Source organism: Panthera onca, chromosome A2 (genome assembly GCF_046562875.1).
Source record: "Panthera onca isolate mPanOnc1 chromosome A2, mPanOnc1 haplotype 2, whole genome shotgun sequence".
NCBI classification, from domain to species: domain Eukaryota; kingdom Metazoa; phylum Chordata; class Mammalia; order Carnivora; family Felidae; genus Panthera; species Panthera onca.
Window position 1 is genome coordinate 78601417 of NC_138340.1, and position 16738 is coordinate 78618154.

Genomic DNA, 16738 nt, shown 5'->3' on the forward strand with positions numbered 1-16738 from the left:
GCTTTTATAGAAACCCTGTTTGGATCCATTTCTGAAAACCAAATGCTCATGCTCACCCTCTTTGTGATTAAATTTTACCCTACTTCCAAGCTAGTAAGTTGGCCTGTGACTGTGTCTTGCAAGCTGCCAAAGACGGGATAGTTCAAGGACCAGGGATTTTACCACTCACAGCCGAGCACGGAGCATGAATATCCGTGCCCCAGTCAGTCTATGGGAGCACCCAGATGGGACAACCCAGAAATCCCCCCCATCTCCCCCTCCCCCCCCCCAACGCAGTGTTTGTGCGCACGTGCTACAGCCCAGGAACACTGGGCTTCAGACACCCACTGCTTTTATAGCAAGCAAGCCTGCTCTTTGTCGGTTGAGGGGGGAAATATCATCTGTCTCACGAGGTTACCAGCCACATAAACAGCCCTGACGCAGGGTCGCCAGAACAGACCCAGGAGGATTTTGCCTACTTGGCCCACACGCGGGACCCAGAAGGGCTCCTTCTCCCAACAGTGAACACCTTTGTGGCTAGAAAGCCATAGCCACACGGTTCACAGCCCACAGAACCTTCCTGAACGGGAAAGCACCAGTTCCCACTAAAGGGGCTGCAGAGATCCACAAAAACGAAAACGTAACAAGAAGACAAGCACACGTGAGCCAGCCTTGAACCTCCTGGAGCTGGGTGTCACCCCAGCCCCGGCACTCACGTGGGCACAGCGCAAGTCCTGGCCGCCGGCGCGGCGTCCGCCATTTTCTTCGTCCTGCTCCGTCCGCCTCTCTGCCCACGCTGCCCGAGAAGCCGAAGCCAAGGAGACGTCCTGCTGCTGCCGCCAGCGGCTTCTCGGGGTGCCCACCACGCGCCGTGGCTTCTGAGCCGCAGGAAACTACGGGGCCCGGCCTCGAGAGGGCCGCTCCGCCTGCCTTCTTCGTGAACAGCCCGCTAGACGTGAGCAGACTGTGCTCTCCTAGTCCCGGAGCCCCTGTCGCCGTTTTCCTCAACCCTCTCCGCACCTGTCCCCGCTGCGGGGTGAGACAGGGGTGCGAGGAGGAGGGAGGGCCGGGTGGGGGCGAGCAGAGGTGCCGCAGTCCCAGTCCGCCGCCGTCCGCGCCCAGGGCCGCCCGCTACTCCCGGAGGCTTCCCTGCCCACATGGCCCACCCCTAAGGAAGGGTCAGGCTCATCCCTCACTATCTGTGAGGGTTTCCCAAACCTGACGGGGGAGGGGGCACCTTATATAGATTCAAATTCAACCACTTTGTATTTAAACACCTTGTATTTAAACACTTCCAGAATTTCCGAACGTAACTACCCCCCCCCCCCTTTCAGCCTACCTTTTCTCTTCCCCTCCTTTATCAGCTCTGACTCCTTTTCTCCTTTCCTACTTCCAATGGCAGAAGCCAAAGAGGAAAGGGATGAGGGGGCATTGTCAGGACCAGAAGAAACAAAGCATTTCAGTTCCCTCCCCATCTGCCACCTCAAACCTGAAATTAAAAAATTAAAATTAAAAAAAAAAAAGCCTCTTGAGAAATTCAAACATTTCGACACAGATCCCTACGCCCCTTTGGTGATGTGCGGTATGTTTGCGGTCCTGTAGTGGGGCAGTTAGTGTTACCTATGCGGAGAAGCACACACCTCCACCTGGAGGCAAGTCTCTGGGGAGTGGCCACTGCTGACCATACTGCGCAGGACATGGGCTTTAGGTGACCACTTTCATCCACACTTGCTTCTCTGTGTCCTTGTGACCGAATGATTAGATTTCTAAGAAAGCTAGCAAAGATTAGATACCCAGGAAAGAAAGCAAGGCCAAGTTTGGCCTCCTCAGCACGACGAACTATTCTCCAAACACTAGCCAAACTCTAGAGCAGGGATGGCAAACAAACCTTTCATTACCAACACACAGTGATCAATACTGACTGCCCAGAGCCTGGGTTGGATTTCATATTTGTAAAGGGACAGATAGGTATTTTAGACATTTTGGACAGAATGGTCAAAGTGGCAGTTACTCAGCTCAGCGCTTGGAGTATGAAAGCAGCCATGGACAATACATAAACAAGTGAGTTGTGGTTGTGTCCCAATAAAACTTTATCAAAACCAGCAGGCAGCAGGCTGAATAAGGTCCTCAGGCCATAGTTTGCCACCCCTCACCTTAGAGACCACTGTGTTATAAGGAAATGTAAATGATGTCTCGAGGCCCAGGGGCAGTGTTGTGATCAATTAGTCTTAATCTGCACAGGTGCTGTTAAGGGGAGTAACAGGTTCTACTGGTTACTCTAACAGGTCCACGGGTCCACAAAGCGGGCTATGCCTTTCTCAGGATGTATATATGATCCATTGAGATATGGGGAAAAACACATTAGAATTTGTTTTATTTTTATCTTACCTCTTTTCATTTCAGACTATTGATCTTGGCTACCCCATCATGAATCCATGGAATTTGCAATGAATCAGTCCATTCATGCTAATCAGAAGTCAGGATTACAAACCTCTGAAAAGGATATTATAGCATATGTGCCCTTGAGTGGTATTATCTGTCCATTGCCTGTGTCTGATGGTCTGGTCTGAGCTATGTATGTCTCTCAGGAACTCTCCTGGGAGGAGGGCAGAGGCCCCTAATTCCTTGCAGGCAGTTTTTTTGGGCAGTACGATGGACTTGCCATGCTTCAGGAGTCTTGGACTTACAGTTCTGTCTTGAATCTGATCAGCAGCTCAGCTATTAGTCAAACCCAAAGAAAGGGAACACTCCACCTCTGTGAATGTGCGCATGCGCGCGCATGCACACACACACACACACACACACACACACACGCACACGCACACGCGCACACGCACACGCACACGCACACACCATTCACAAGAGCACTGAACAGATTGTGCTTTCCTGGCCTCTGGTAGTCTACCTCTTCCTTGATCATTCAGACCTGCCATCTATGGGTGGACAAGTTGCACACTGCACAAGAGTGCTATATCTAGGGAGGCATCATTGACATTGGAAGCATGTTAGACTTATACTTACTGTAATAATATTCTGGTGTATAGCAGCGTCATGCTCTAACAAAATCAGTCCATTATGACACTTTCTGACCAATGGATGTAACATATCGAGGAATAGGTGCCTTTTTAATTCCACAAAGGTACTGTGTGTGTTAGCAGCAGCCACAGCTGTATGACACCTGTATTACGTAAAGAATGGAAAAGAAGAAAAATGCACAGAATACAAAAGATTCAAACTCTTCTGGGGCAGAGCTGTCTTAAGAACACTTCTTACGTTAGAACAAACCTTTAAGAGTAAGGGTCTGGAGCTGATGGTCTATCCTCAAATAGTTAGCACCACTTTTGACTGGAGGTAAAGGAGCAAAGAGACAGAAATTATTTTTCTCCCCATCTCAGCTGCTCTCCCTTATCACACAGAGAAGAGGAACTGAAAAAGGCAAACCAGAGAGATGTGTGTTGCTGTTAACCCACACAGAAGGATGTGATGAAGTTAAGACTCTCCTTAACGAAGAGTCACTTGTTGTCTTGTGGCTTCCCAGTATCCATTCCCCTTTCTCCTAGTAATAACCCCCCACTTTCCCTTTGGGAAATAGGTTCTGCTCCATTGTGCAAAGCCTATGCAATTGCCCAACAAAAGAGCCTGCCTTCTACTGGCCAAAGGGATGGTCATGTGATTCAAACTAAGCCAGATGTGCTCTCTCTCTCCCTCTCTCTGATGGTTAACTTAAGGTGTCTACTGGGCTATGGGATGCCCAGCTATTTGGTCAACCATTATTCTGGGTGTTTCTGCAAAGATGTTTTTGGATGAGATTGGCATTTTAATTGTATGTGGGTGAGACTCGTCCAATCAGTTGAAGGTCTGAATTAAAAAAAATAAAAGACCAGGGGCGCCTGGGTGGCTCAGTCGGTTAGGCGGCCGACCTCGGCTCAGGTCATGATCTCACGGTCCGTGAGTTCGAGCCCCGCGTCGGGCTCTGTGCTGACAGCTCAGAGCCTGGAGCCTGTTTCGGATTCTGTGTCTCCCTCTCTCTGACCCTCCCCCATTCATGCTCTGTCTCTCTCTGTCTCAAAAATAAATAAACGTGAAAAAAAAATTAAAAAAAAAAAAAAAAAAGACCAACCCTCCCCTGAGTAGGAGAGAATTATCCAGCAGATTGCCTTTGGGTTTCATCTGCAACATAACCCCTCCTGCCTGATGGCCCTACAAGTGATACATCACCTCCCCCTGGGTCTCCAACTCCAACTCACCCTGCACATTGGGCTTACCAGCCTCCTTAATTGTGTGAGCCAATTCCTTATCATAATTATCCCTCTCTCTCTCCCCCATCCCTTTCTGTGTATATTCTATTGGTTCTGTTTTTCTCTGGAAAATTCTAATACATTCTCCCTCTCTTCCTCTGGATTTTGATGCATGGGGAGACACACTCAAAACCATAAGAGTAGCTGGAAAGCATTCATTTCAGCAGTGATGTCATGATGAGACATTCAGGAACCTCAGTCCTGCTACCTAGACCCCTCCAGAGACGCTTCATTCTTGTCCTTTCCTGAAACTGGTTCTCAGTCTTTCCTAGCAATTTCCCATATCTTCTTTCAGCCCACAAATATTTACTGAGTACCTAGTCAAGGTCTGTTCTACTGGGGGAAGAGTGGTGATCAAGGTAGGCCTGCTCTCTCTCGTGGAACTTGTTTTCTAAAGAGTCCTTTTCTTAAATAGGTTAACTCTTGGGGCACCTGGGTGGCTCAGTCGTCCAACTTCACTTGGCTCAGGTCCTGATCTCACAGTTTGTGAGTTCGAACCCCACTTTGGGCTCTGTGCTGACAGTTCAGAGCCTGAAGCCTGCTTCTGATTCTGTGTCTCCTTCTCTCTCTACCCCTCCCCCACTCACCCTTTGTCTCTCTCTCTCTCTCTCTCTCTCTCTCAAAAATAAATAAACATTTTTTAAAAATTTTAATAGGTTAACTCTTATCAAATAGTTGGTCTCTGTTGCTTGCCACCAAAGAATTCTGATTGATAATAATATTCTCCGTTTGGAGATTGCTGGCTCTGTTCCTTCTCTAGGTCATCTTGGATAAACGGGATGCCAGTCCTCCAGAAGAAGTCAGAGGAGAAACCCCCAGCTCTGCACAATCCTTGCAAGCCACTTCCCTCTGATTATCCCCAAGAAAACCACCTGAGAACCCACCAGTGGGCTTGTCTAATGTACTCACTTTAGGATAACACCTGACTCGACAGGAACATGACAGTGGCTTCTCCACTGGAAGCTACCTACACCATCGTTTCTCCTCTCCTGCTTACAACCTGAGAAGATACATTACAACAAGCATTACCTTGCTTGTGCCTCATTATGATTTGTTTCACATTTAATCTTCTTCACCAGAAGCATTTTTAATGCCCTCCCCCAAGACCCACAGGATTTATTCTCGGATTAGGCAGGAGACAAGATGAGAGAAGCTGATCGAAGGGGCCAGAGATGGCTTTTTCATGAGTTAGCACCGGACGGCTATTTAACACAACCGAAACTCTATCCTGAAGTAAGGAGGCATGCTGTTTGCCTCACTGCGGGGGTGTCAGTGACTATGGCTGGGAATTGTCACCGTTTAGTTTAGTACTCCTGGCAAACTCTGGAGCCAGCTTGCATAATGCAGTGTCTAAAGAACATGATTCTTGTTTGCAGTTAAAAATAGAACACAGTCACATAACTCGTACAGAAACCGTGAGGCTGGTGGAGGAACCAAATTGAATGACAGTCACAGGGGGTTACCGAACACCTGCCCCAGTCATTCAGAGCCTGTGCTCTCTGGGAATGGCCAGCACACAGAAGCCAGCTCTGCCCTGAAATCAAATGACAAAAATAAACAACCAAACTGACCCAGTTCAATCAAGAAACATGAGTGCACCTTTAAGCAGGCAGCAATTCAGGTAGCCTCTCCAGGCCAAGCTTCCTGGGAGACTTAGCTCTGTGTTCTAAAAGAATTAACTGTTGTAGATTCAGTGGCAGACATGCTGGGTTTACAGCTGGACTGAAAGCCGCGACCGAGTTAGGTCTGAATTCCACCCTCACTGATATGTTTTCACTGCAGGCGCACGTGTTCTGCTCTGTACAGAATGCACTAAACGTGGTTCCCTGGCTCCTTCTAAAACAGATACAGGCGTCTCGTGACCCACTGCTGGGGCTCGCCAAGAGCTGAGATTTAGAAAAGAAAGATTTGGGTTTCCATACCAGGAAACACATTAACACTGTAGTAGAGTTCTCATTGGAAGAAAGGTCATGCCAGCGACGGAGTAGAGACCTCCTGCCTGGCAACATACAAAGCGAAGCTGTCAGAACTACTGATATTGTAATATACTACCAGGAAAAAAAAAAAAAAAAAAAAAAAAAGGATGTGAGAGAACAAAAAGAAAAGGAGGCCCTCGCCAGCCCTCTGGCCTGACAAATCACTTCTCTCTCTGCCTCTCTTCCCCCTCTTTAAAACTGGCCTACGATGACTGTTTCCTTCCAATGGCGCCAAAATGGTAGAAAGTTTAATTGGATACGTGTGTCAGTTCTTTGTTTCTGACTGTGGAATTCCAGAGCGGCCATATCCTGTGTGCTTCACAGCCACCTGGGGAGCTTATAAAATTACAGTAGCTGGGCCACACCCCTGCAGATGTGGGGACAGTGGGTCCCAGGCACGGGTAGGTTTTAAAAGTCCCCCAGGTGATTCTAATGTGCAGCTAGGGCTCAGAACCATGAGCTGCGACAGAGAGAGAAAAAAAAAAACTCTCTATTGCTCCCCCAGAGAAAGGTGGAAAATGAAAGACACGTGGATTCTCCCACCTCCTCCAAATCTTCAAAGGGTTTCTTTTCATGGGGTTAGACAAATTGTCTTGTTCCCAGACTTCTCCCTCCAACTTCCCCCACCCCTCTGCCAGCATCAATCAAGAAGGAAACGAACTAAATATTTTGAAGAGGTGGCTGGGGACTTTTTATTGATTTTTAAAAAAAAAAATTTAAGTTTATTTCTTTTGAGAGAAGGAGAGTGCAAGCAGGGTAGGGGCAGAGAGAGAGGGGGAGAGAGAGAATCCTATACAGCCTCCACAGGGTCAGTGCAGAGCCTACTGTGAGCCTCGAACCCACATGAAATCATGACCTGAGCTGAAACCAAGAGTCGAATGCTTAACTGACTGAGCCACCCAGGCGCCCCACTTTTTATTGTTTTTAATTGAAGCAAACTCTAAGTAGCACTTAAGTGTATTATGGGGGCACCTGGGTGGCTCAGTCGGTTAAGCGGTCGATTTTGGCTCAGGTCATGTTCTCACAGTTTGTGAATTTGAGCCCTATGTCAGGCTCTGTGCTGACAGCCCAGAACCTGGAGCCTACTTCGGATTCTGTGTCTCCCTCTCTCTCTCCACCCCTCTCCAACTTGTGCTCTCTCTCTTTCAAAAATAAATAGATAGATAGATACATAGATAGATAGATAGATATTTAAATGTATTATGGTCTTTGCCTCAAAGTTTATCTTTTAGAATTCACTCAGTCCTGGGGCACCTGGGTGGCTCAGTCGGTTAAACGTCTGACTCTTGATTTCAGCTCACGTCATGATCTCACGGTTCCTGAGTTCGAGCCCTGCATCAGACTCTGTGCTGACAGCATGGAGCCAGCCAGGGATTCTCTCTCTCCCTCTTTCTCTGCTCCTCTCCTGCTTGTGCTCTTTCTCTCTCTCTCAAAACAAATACATAAAAGATTTTTTAAAAAAATAGAGTTTATTCAGTCCTGAGGCATTTATACCCAACCGGAGGGTCTTACAGTCCTCAGTCTGTGCCACCATGTTCAGAACAGGCTGCTGTCTTCACACCCAGCTGGTGACACTGTCCCCTTCACCTTGCCATAGGCCCTTATTAGTAAAGGATGCCTGGGTGTTAAGCACCCCATCCCCCTATAAAAAGTGAATGATTCAGGGTAGAGGATCTTACTATGGTAAGTCCCTTGATGAAGGACTTAATGTCTCAATGCAGGTTGGCCAGTCCAGTTTTCTCTGTACCCCCACTAGGCTCCATGCCCCCCCCCACTAACACATTTGTTACAAAGCTTGTTCCACAGGTCATTGTGTCTCCCACTGGAATAAGTCCCAGAAGACCCAATGTTCATTCCATGCCCTCCTATAGCCTGTAGTTTGTCCTTTGCCCTTGAAAGCACCCTGTGTGCTTCTGCTCTGTTGAATCAGACGTTTGAAAGGAGGTGGAAACCTTGAAAGAGAAACCAAAGGACACAGCAAGGGTCACAGTGATGTGGTTAAGAGCTGGGGAATCAAACAGGCCTTAATTTGAATCCTGTCTCTATCACTTTCTAGCTATGCACCTGAGATATTATACCTAACCTCTCTGAGCCTCAGTTTACTCAAGTGTAAAATAAGTTTAGTTATAAAACCTACATCATAGGATTCGCATAAGGACTAAATGAGATGTACCTGGTGGCATCATGTGACCATCCCAGAAGGCAGTCACAACTGCCACTGTTATTATTAATAAAGTTAAGAGTGAGGAGTATGGTGGACCACTGATATCTCCTCAGAATCAATGTCAACTGTGGAGCAACGGGACCTGGGGGAGAAAACCTGAGTTTAGAGCCATCCCTTCCTCTATGATTTTAGACCAGTAGCAGCATGTCTTCAAGCTTCAGTTTCCCCAGGTGCAAAATTGTGGCAATAATAATATAACCACGATGCCGACTTCACAGAGTGGTTACAAGCACTAAATGCAGCAATGCACATAAATGTGCTTTGCAAGCTCAAAGAACCATATAATATAAGTAATTACGACTCACACCCAATTCTCAACATTTTCTTGTCCTGAAAACTGATAAAAGGAATAAACGGCTTCTCTAAGATTAGAAATGGAACAAAGTGAGACTTGACTCTCATGCCTCTAATCCAACAACTCAATAAAGTCTAGGCAAAGGGTGAGCCCCACAGAGAGTGAGGGATCTGATCAAAAGCGGGCAGCAGTGCTGGGCTAATAGTTCTGGAAAGATCCCCTCCTTTAATTCAGCAACTGCCTGGTGTTTATTTACCATATTATCTCCCATCGCCTCAGAAGATATCCTAACAATTAGTTAAAGTTGTTGGTTTTCATAAACGATGACCTTCATAAAAGATGGCCTAATATCACAGGGCAAAAAGAGAGAGGGCAGAAAATACCATAATTATGTTTCTTTCTTCAAGGAGCCTTTTTTCTTGGCTGTCATGGTTTTTTTTTTTTTGTTTGTTTTGTTTTTTGTTTTTTTTTTTTTTTTTAGTGTCTAACTTTTTAAATACTATGTTGGGTTTTGGGTGACACTTCCCTGGTATTTTTTAAGGGGTTTTTCAACTTCTGCTGACTTTGCTAACCGACACAAGTTTCCATTGCTATCATAAACATTTCTAATTTGAAAGTTAAAGGCAGGGAGCACCTATGCCAGCACAAGAAAGGGAATTTAATGTCAGATTGTTACTAGCTACCTGTAAGCAGGCCCTTGGATGGCTCCTATCAAAGTGGAGGCTCTCTCTGGGTCCTGAGCTACCTAATTACATACTCTCTTCCTCCCCCATCTGCCAGCTGTCTTCAGAGCCTCCACTGACCCAAGATGCTCCCCATTCACATTAAAGATAGAGATGACTACAGCACCTGGGGGGCTCAGTCAGTTGAGCATCTGACTTCAGCTCAGGTCATGATCCATGAGTTCAGCCCGCATCACACCCTCTGCTATCAGTGCAGAGCTCGCTTCAGATCTTCTGTCCCTCCCCTCTCTCTGACCCTCCCCCACTTGCACTTTCTCTCTCAAAAATAAATAAACCTTTTTAAAAAAAGATACAGATGACTTAGGACACCTTAAAATGCTGGTCCTCCAGGGCGGTGTTCCTTTAGGAACATTCAAAATTTAGCCAAAGGAAAGAGATTCCAGTAGAATTCCATGCTTCGCTCTTGGGGGGCCCAAGGGGTGCTATGGGAGCAGGCAGGACATTATGGCTCCAGTAATACTTGCAGTGGGTGGTATGGAGTCCTTAGAGGACTTCCTACCTCTTTGCCCACTGTCCACTAGAAAGCAATTAGGGCCAACCGGATCTGTGGACATGGGAAATGAGCTGGATGAGGAAAATTTGCAAAGAATGCACAGGAGGGCCACTCCTCCAAAATTTTTTACATGTTTGTGGAGGCCACGGGGTTAACTCAAAGGGAAGAGGGGTAATCCAGCCATTAGGAATGTTCTCTGTCCTCGAAAAGGCTCTGAGGAGGAATGTCTTGGAGTTGGGGTATGTGTACAATATGCATTAACGATAAGGAGTGCCCCTTTTGAGAGCTTTTTTCCAATCCCCATATAACTTCATTTTATCTCCAAATTAGACAACAAATTAAGAGCAAGAAAGGAAAACTTTAAGTCACTCATTCAAATCTACCAAATCAAAAGCTCCACTTATGCAATACTACATTTCACCAGCCAAAATAGCAGTGTGCATTTATTTTAGTCCTTGGCAAGTATTCAAGTGCAAGAGCCTATGGAGGTGTTATGAAAGGCGCTGGCAGGTAATTGTATAAGGCAGGCAAACCGGGAAATGGATCTTCTTAAATGACCAAAAAGAAAGGGGATCCTGATTAAGATGACATCAGCTCCCAAGAGGTCTAGTCACCCTTTGAGGGGCTCTAGACTTGTAAAAGAATGACCAGGTCGACAGGTAGTAAGTCATAAAGGGGCTAACACTTGCCCAAAACGAATGGAAATCTGAATCGTTGACCTCAGGTCCCCATGCCCAACTCCTGACACACTAGTAAAAATTTGCCTTTGCTGTGCTGGGGCCAGCTCTGCCCCCAACCGAAGTGAATATTAGACAAATATTTGAAGAATATCATTTCAAGGGGGTGACAAATTATTTGCCTGCTTGAAGCAGCCATCTTTGTTCAGGGTGCCTCTTTAAACCCAGTGGTTTTACAAGCCAAGAGCACAGAGGAGAGGTACATCCAGGACTATCAACATTGTCTTCTCTCTTTCATCTTCTAACACAGGCGCCCAGTGCCCTTGGGCTGCCCAGAGTCAGGAAAAAGGTGAGGTAGGATGAAGAGAAGAGAAGGACAATGAAGCCAGGCCTGCTCCCTCATCCAGGACTGTTTCACATATGCTTCATGGCATGCAGGAGCACCAAAGAGAATTCCATTTTTTGAGGACTTCTTACCTGCCAACGACTGCTGATTGCCTTACATACATTATCTCTTTTGAATCCTCACAATGCATGGAGGTGGTTTTCAACATTCCCACATTCCATATGCGGTTCTAGGGAAATTAAGAAATTTATCCAAATTCACACAGGGGTTCAAAGCCCTTGGGAGGGTCTGACCTCCCAAGCCCCTGTTCATACAGGAGACATGTTATAATCCTCTTAGATTCCCTTGGTGCCACACTGGCCTGGACCCTCAGCCACAGGCTCTGTCTGGCTCGGTGGCCTCTACAACCCAAGAACTTACTCCAGCTGGGGCCAACTAGAGTCTTGCTGGGAGAATCAGGACCTTCCCCTTGCTGCTGTTGGGTAGCTCAGCCAACATGCCACATACCCTGACATTTTGGCTTCTCCCACCAAACACGGGCTGTGAAATCTGGTTTCCCTGATACCAAAAGGGGCCAGAGAAGCAACCCAGAAGTGGTGCCCAGTAGTTATCTTCTCATTGGAGAGACCTAGTCTGACAGTTTTCTTCACTTCCTCCCTTCCAATGACTCCTCCAAGGCACAGTCTCTCTCAACATCCTCCCTGAAGGACGTTCCCATGTGGCTAAACAGACACACCTGCCGACTTACCAGCCCTGTGTCTTCAGAGCCGTTTGTGGAGCAATGCTAAGGCCACCCCACTGCATTACTCCCCACCTTCCTACCTCCCTTCACTTTACTCTCACCATAACTGCTCAGAGATTGCACTTTGTAAGTAAAGCAAGCCTGAAACCCAGGCTTTCCAGTTTTGTCTTGACTTAGTTATTTATTTTGACATTCTTAATAATGTGATAAGTACCTGAAAGCCTGCCATCCAAAACAAAAGCTAAACTCTTGAAATAACCTTCATCTAACCATGTGGTCCCCCTCTCATTCTCCCCCTGTCCCCATACAATACAACCATCATCTACACTTCCTTTGCTTTTTTAAAATGTGCAGTTTTATTGCATCTATAAATATTTGTATAAAGTATATTCTTATATTAGTTGTTTTCTATAAGAATTATACGAATTCTATAGAACTCTATAAGAATTACATGATATTGTATACTTTTAGGACATTTGCTTTCTTCACTTAATGTTTTCTTGTTTCATTGCTAGGATTTATCCACATTGTTGTGAGTTAGCTTCGTTCAGTTAGCAAAATTGCCAACCTATCTCCATTTTACCACAGATTTTGCAAAGTAGTCAAATTGCAGAGTGGAAGACAACAAATCTAAAAAGTGTGTGTTTTGTGTGCTTTGTTGCACATATCACACCTTGAAAACATACTTTCCTTTTTTTGTTCTGTTTTGCTTTGCTTTAGGCCTATCTTTCCTTTCAGAATATACATTCTCAGAGGACAAAAACACACACATTGTTGTGTGTTTTTAATGCCATGTAATATTCAGTTGTGTGAATATGTTACAATTCATCCACCCACTCTCCTGTTGATGGGCATTTGAGCTGTCTCCAGGTTGTCACAGGTTGTCAGCTCAACCTGTTGAGCTGTCTCCAGGTTGTGATTAGTGAAGTTATGAACATTCTTGCACACATCTCCTGTTGTATATCTGCATGAGTTTCCCTTGGGTCCATCCCTCAGAATGAATTGTTGGATCATATGTATACAAATGCTCAACTTTAGGAGATATGCCAAACTGTTTTCCAAATGAGTTAACCAAATCTGTGCCCTTTCTATCATACTCAGAAAAAATACTCTAAAATCCAATGTTTGTAGTTCCCCCTAGTTCTGACAGCTGCCAAAATTGAGAATTGCTGGTCAGTAGGGAAGTACCTTATGTTTCCTCTGAGTATTTGATTTTTTTAAGAGGATGCTTGGAGAGGCAGTGATTTTCATCCAAAGCAGTGACTTTCTCAGGCTGAATATTAGAGGGCCTCTATCTCTGTAGGCCCTTCCAGATTCACTCAGCGATTCACTGACATGCTTACTAAGTTCTCGGGCTGCATAAGACCTTGACGATCCAGTACCGGGAGACAGCCCTGCCTTCAAACATTCTAAAGTTTGGGCACCTGGGTGGCTCAGCTGGTTAAGTGTCAGACTTTGGCTCAGGTCCTGATCTCACAGTTCGTGAGTTCAAGTCCTGCATCTCCTCTGTATCCCTTGCTCTCTGCCCCTCCCCTGCTCATTCTCTCTCCCTCCCTCTTTCTCTCTTTCTCTCCCTCTCTCTTTAAAATGAATAAAATAAGATAGACAAACATTCTAAAGTCTGATGTGGGAGAAAGACAAGAAGACTAGTTATGTTGGGATGCTATCTCAGTCTTCCTATTTCTTCGTCACCCTTTCTCCCTAGGCAAATGGTAACTGAGATTGACAGAAAGCAATGGGGGTGGGGAGGAACAGGAAGTCTTCACAGAGAGTGGGCACGTATACACTAAATTTGAAGTTACCCAAAGGCAAATAATTTCAAATAGTCCCACCTGGTTATTTGCTATCATCAACCCCTTCCACCATAAATTTCCTGGGAGAAACTGTCCCCTCCTGACAAGGACACCTGGTTCCATGGTAAGTCAGAGGCCTGACTACCCCATTCTTGGAGACTGATTGGAAACCTGCTCTTCTCCTCCACTTCACCCACACAAGGATCTCTTAGAATGGACATAGTGTAGGTTAGGACCTCTCTGCCCTCACTCCCTATATCCACTGTTCATCTTCAGGTTGACTCCATGTGTCAGCCAGATGGACTCTGGCTGCCTCAGACCTCCAGAGTTCCTAGAGCCTATGATTCTGGAAAAAGGGAATTTTTCTGGATAGCTGGTAAATAATAAGAGAGACTTCTGGCTGGCCCAACTCATATCATATACTCTTCCAGAAGCTAATCCCTTTGACTAGAAAGATAAAATGCTCTGATTGACTGAGCCTGGATCACATACCCATCCTTGGGCCAAACCATCTGACCAGAGGGTGGGGGATGTGTGCCCCCAAAAGGATGCTGGGCAGAAAAAATAAAAATGTGTGCCCATGAAAAGGCTCAAGAAGACAGCAGTTTTACTTGATTACTCTAGTTCATATTCCTCTTATTACCTCTTTCACTAGTGAGGGACAAGGCAAAAATATATTTTACATTGTCCCTCGGTATTCTGTCAACTATAGCACAATGATCCGTGTCATGGAGAAATAACATAAGTCACCTACCTGATTTCTACTTGTAGTGGCCTTAGTAATCACATGCATAAAAGAATGTTTAGGACGGAGCATGCAGTCTAGCATAGTGTAGTTTTATAGTCCCCTCTCACAACTGAGCAAGCAGGGACCTCAAGTGGCTCCTCCCCTCTGCCCTGTACTCCACTCTTCTGTTTACCTGAGTTACTGATCTGGAGCATTTTCGGTCACTCTTCCTACATGGAGCATTTTCGGTCAGTTTTCTTGATTGCTTTCTTCTGGGGCTCTGGGGATATTCCTTCTTCCTCTCCTTAAAACCAGCAGCTCCATAATGAATCACTTCTCCCTTTTTTCTTGTTAAGCCAGTCTATTAGAATTCTCAACCCTGGAATTTCCGGAAATGCAACTGAAGGATGGGCATTGTGCCAGGGTGGGGATAGCAAACAGAAAATAAATCTTAAAATCAAACCTCACAGACAGCAGTCCACCTCACCTACTTAATTATTAGAATCGGTTTTGAGGAGCCCCTCGGTGCTTAAAATGTTGAGTCTACAGAATTTCAAAGGGTTCTGAGAGTGCCATCAGATTATCCCTAGAAATCCTATGCAGGATTTTTTACATAGGACCTAAGTCAATGGTAGTTGATTACATAAATTATGAAGACTGTAGTCATTGCCAACCTATCTCCATTTTACCACAGATTTTGCAAAGTAGTCAAATTGCAGAGTGGAAGACAACAAATCTAAAAAGTGTGTGTTTTGTGTGCTTTGTTGCACATATCACACCTTGAAAACATACTTTCCTTTTTTTGTTCTGTTTTGCTTTGCTTTAGGCCTATCTTTCCTTTCAGAATATACATTCTCAGAGGACAAAAATATCTGGTTCCACTCTGTATGATTAGGACTTAGCAAATGCCTGGTCCATATGGGTGATCAATAAATATTGGAAGGAATAGGTCTCTTTTCATGTCTCTCTTTCTTCTCAAATGGTTGGCAACTACTGAAATCAAATGTGCTAAGAAAATCCAGTCTTCCTTAAATTAAATTGTGCAGGAATCCAAGTTTACTTTAATTCTGCTTTCCATTTGCCTTTCCTTTAGTACTGAACAGCTTCTCCAGCATACTTCCCAGGCACTTGTATCCCTTCTGCAACTTCTTGGCAGCTTAGAACTTTTTCCTTTAGTTAAGCCTGTCTTTCTAGGACGGTGCCCCAGATTCTAAGATTACCCTTTTTTTCCTACGCTCCCATTAAAATTCCCATTTTTCTCACTGCCAGGAGAAAAATAATCAGATAATTTTCCATTAAAATGTTATGCTGTAATAGACCACTTAATGCAATAATTCTCCAGGGTGTTTGTGTTTTAAAATGTGAAGCAGGAGGGGCACCTGGCTGGCTCAGTCAGTGGAGACTGTGAATCTTGATCTCAGAGTTGTGGGTTCGAACCCCATGTTGGGTATAGAGATTACTTAAAATCTTTAGGAATGATTGGGTGGCTCAGTCAGTTAAGTGTCTGACTCTTGGCTTCAGTTCAGGTCCTGATCTCATGGTTCCTGAGTTCGAGCCCCGCATGGGGCTCTGTGCCGACAGAGCAGAGCCTGCTTGGGATTCTCTCTCTCCCACTCTCTCTGTGCCCCTTCCCTGCTCACGTGCTCTCTCTGTTTTCTCAATAAATACATAAATAAATAAATAAACTTAAAAATAAGTAAATAAATAAAGTCTTTAAAAAATAAAATGTGAAGCTTTATTAAGATAAAGTATTATGATGGCATTTCAGGATTCCTGTGACAGTGCAGTAGGATGTATATATATTTTCATAGGCGGGTAGTAGGGTAGTTGGGGCTTTCCTCTTTCTCTCAGGGTTTTGCCTTGATAAAAAAAAAAAAATCAAAACTGGGGCACCTGGGTGGCTCAGTCGATTAAGCATCTGACTTTGGCTCAGGTCATGATCTTGAGGTTCGTGAGTTAAAGCCCCACATCAGGCTCTGTGCTGACAGCTCAGAGTCTGGAGCCTGCTTCAGATTCTGTGTCTTCCTCTCTCTGCCCCTCTCCTGCGCACACTCTGTCTCTCTCTCAAAACACTAAAAAACACTAAAAAAATTTATTAAATAAAAATATTTAAAAAAATCAAAATAGATAAATCTTTAGACTTCTTACCATACGGTCATTCTAGGAAATGAAAAAAAATTGAGAAATAAGAAAGCAGAGGAGTTTAAACACAAACAAAACCTTGCTTTTATCTAAAAAACAAAACAAACAAAAATAATCAAAGAAGTGTTTCAGAAAGGAAAAACCAATTTATTCAGCTTGTAAGAAAATTACAGGGGCAGCACAGAGCCTGCTTAGGATTCTCTCTCTCCCTCTCTCTCTCTGCCCCTCCCCTGCTTGTTTTCTCCCTCCCTCTCTCTCTCTCTCCCAAAGGAAATGAATAAACTTAAAAGGAAAAAAGGTTTT

At 45.0% G+C, this 16738-nt stretch overlaps 1 long non-coding RNA gene across 3 annotated transcripts in view; it reads right to left on the minus strand.

Annotated features, from left to right (window-relative positions):
* LOC132679084 (uncharacterized) overlaps positions 1-14808 on the minus strand; it is a 160248-nt gene extending 145440 nt beyond the window's left edge. The window contains exon 1 of one of the 3 annotated variants that reach the window (XR_013554025.2): positions 14487-14808. This is a non-coding gene — a long non-coding RNA (uncharacterized LOC132679084). Of the gene's footprint in view, positions 1-695; positions 995-5186; positions 5290-14486 lie in introns of those variants that run through there. The other 2 variants (XR_013554022.2, XR_013554024.2) reach the window with 2 other exon arrangements.
* Positions 14809-16738: the final 1930 nt, after the last annotated feature.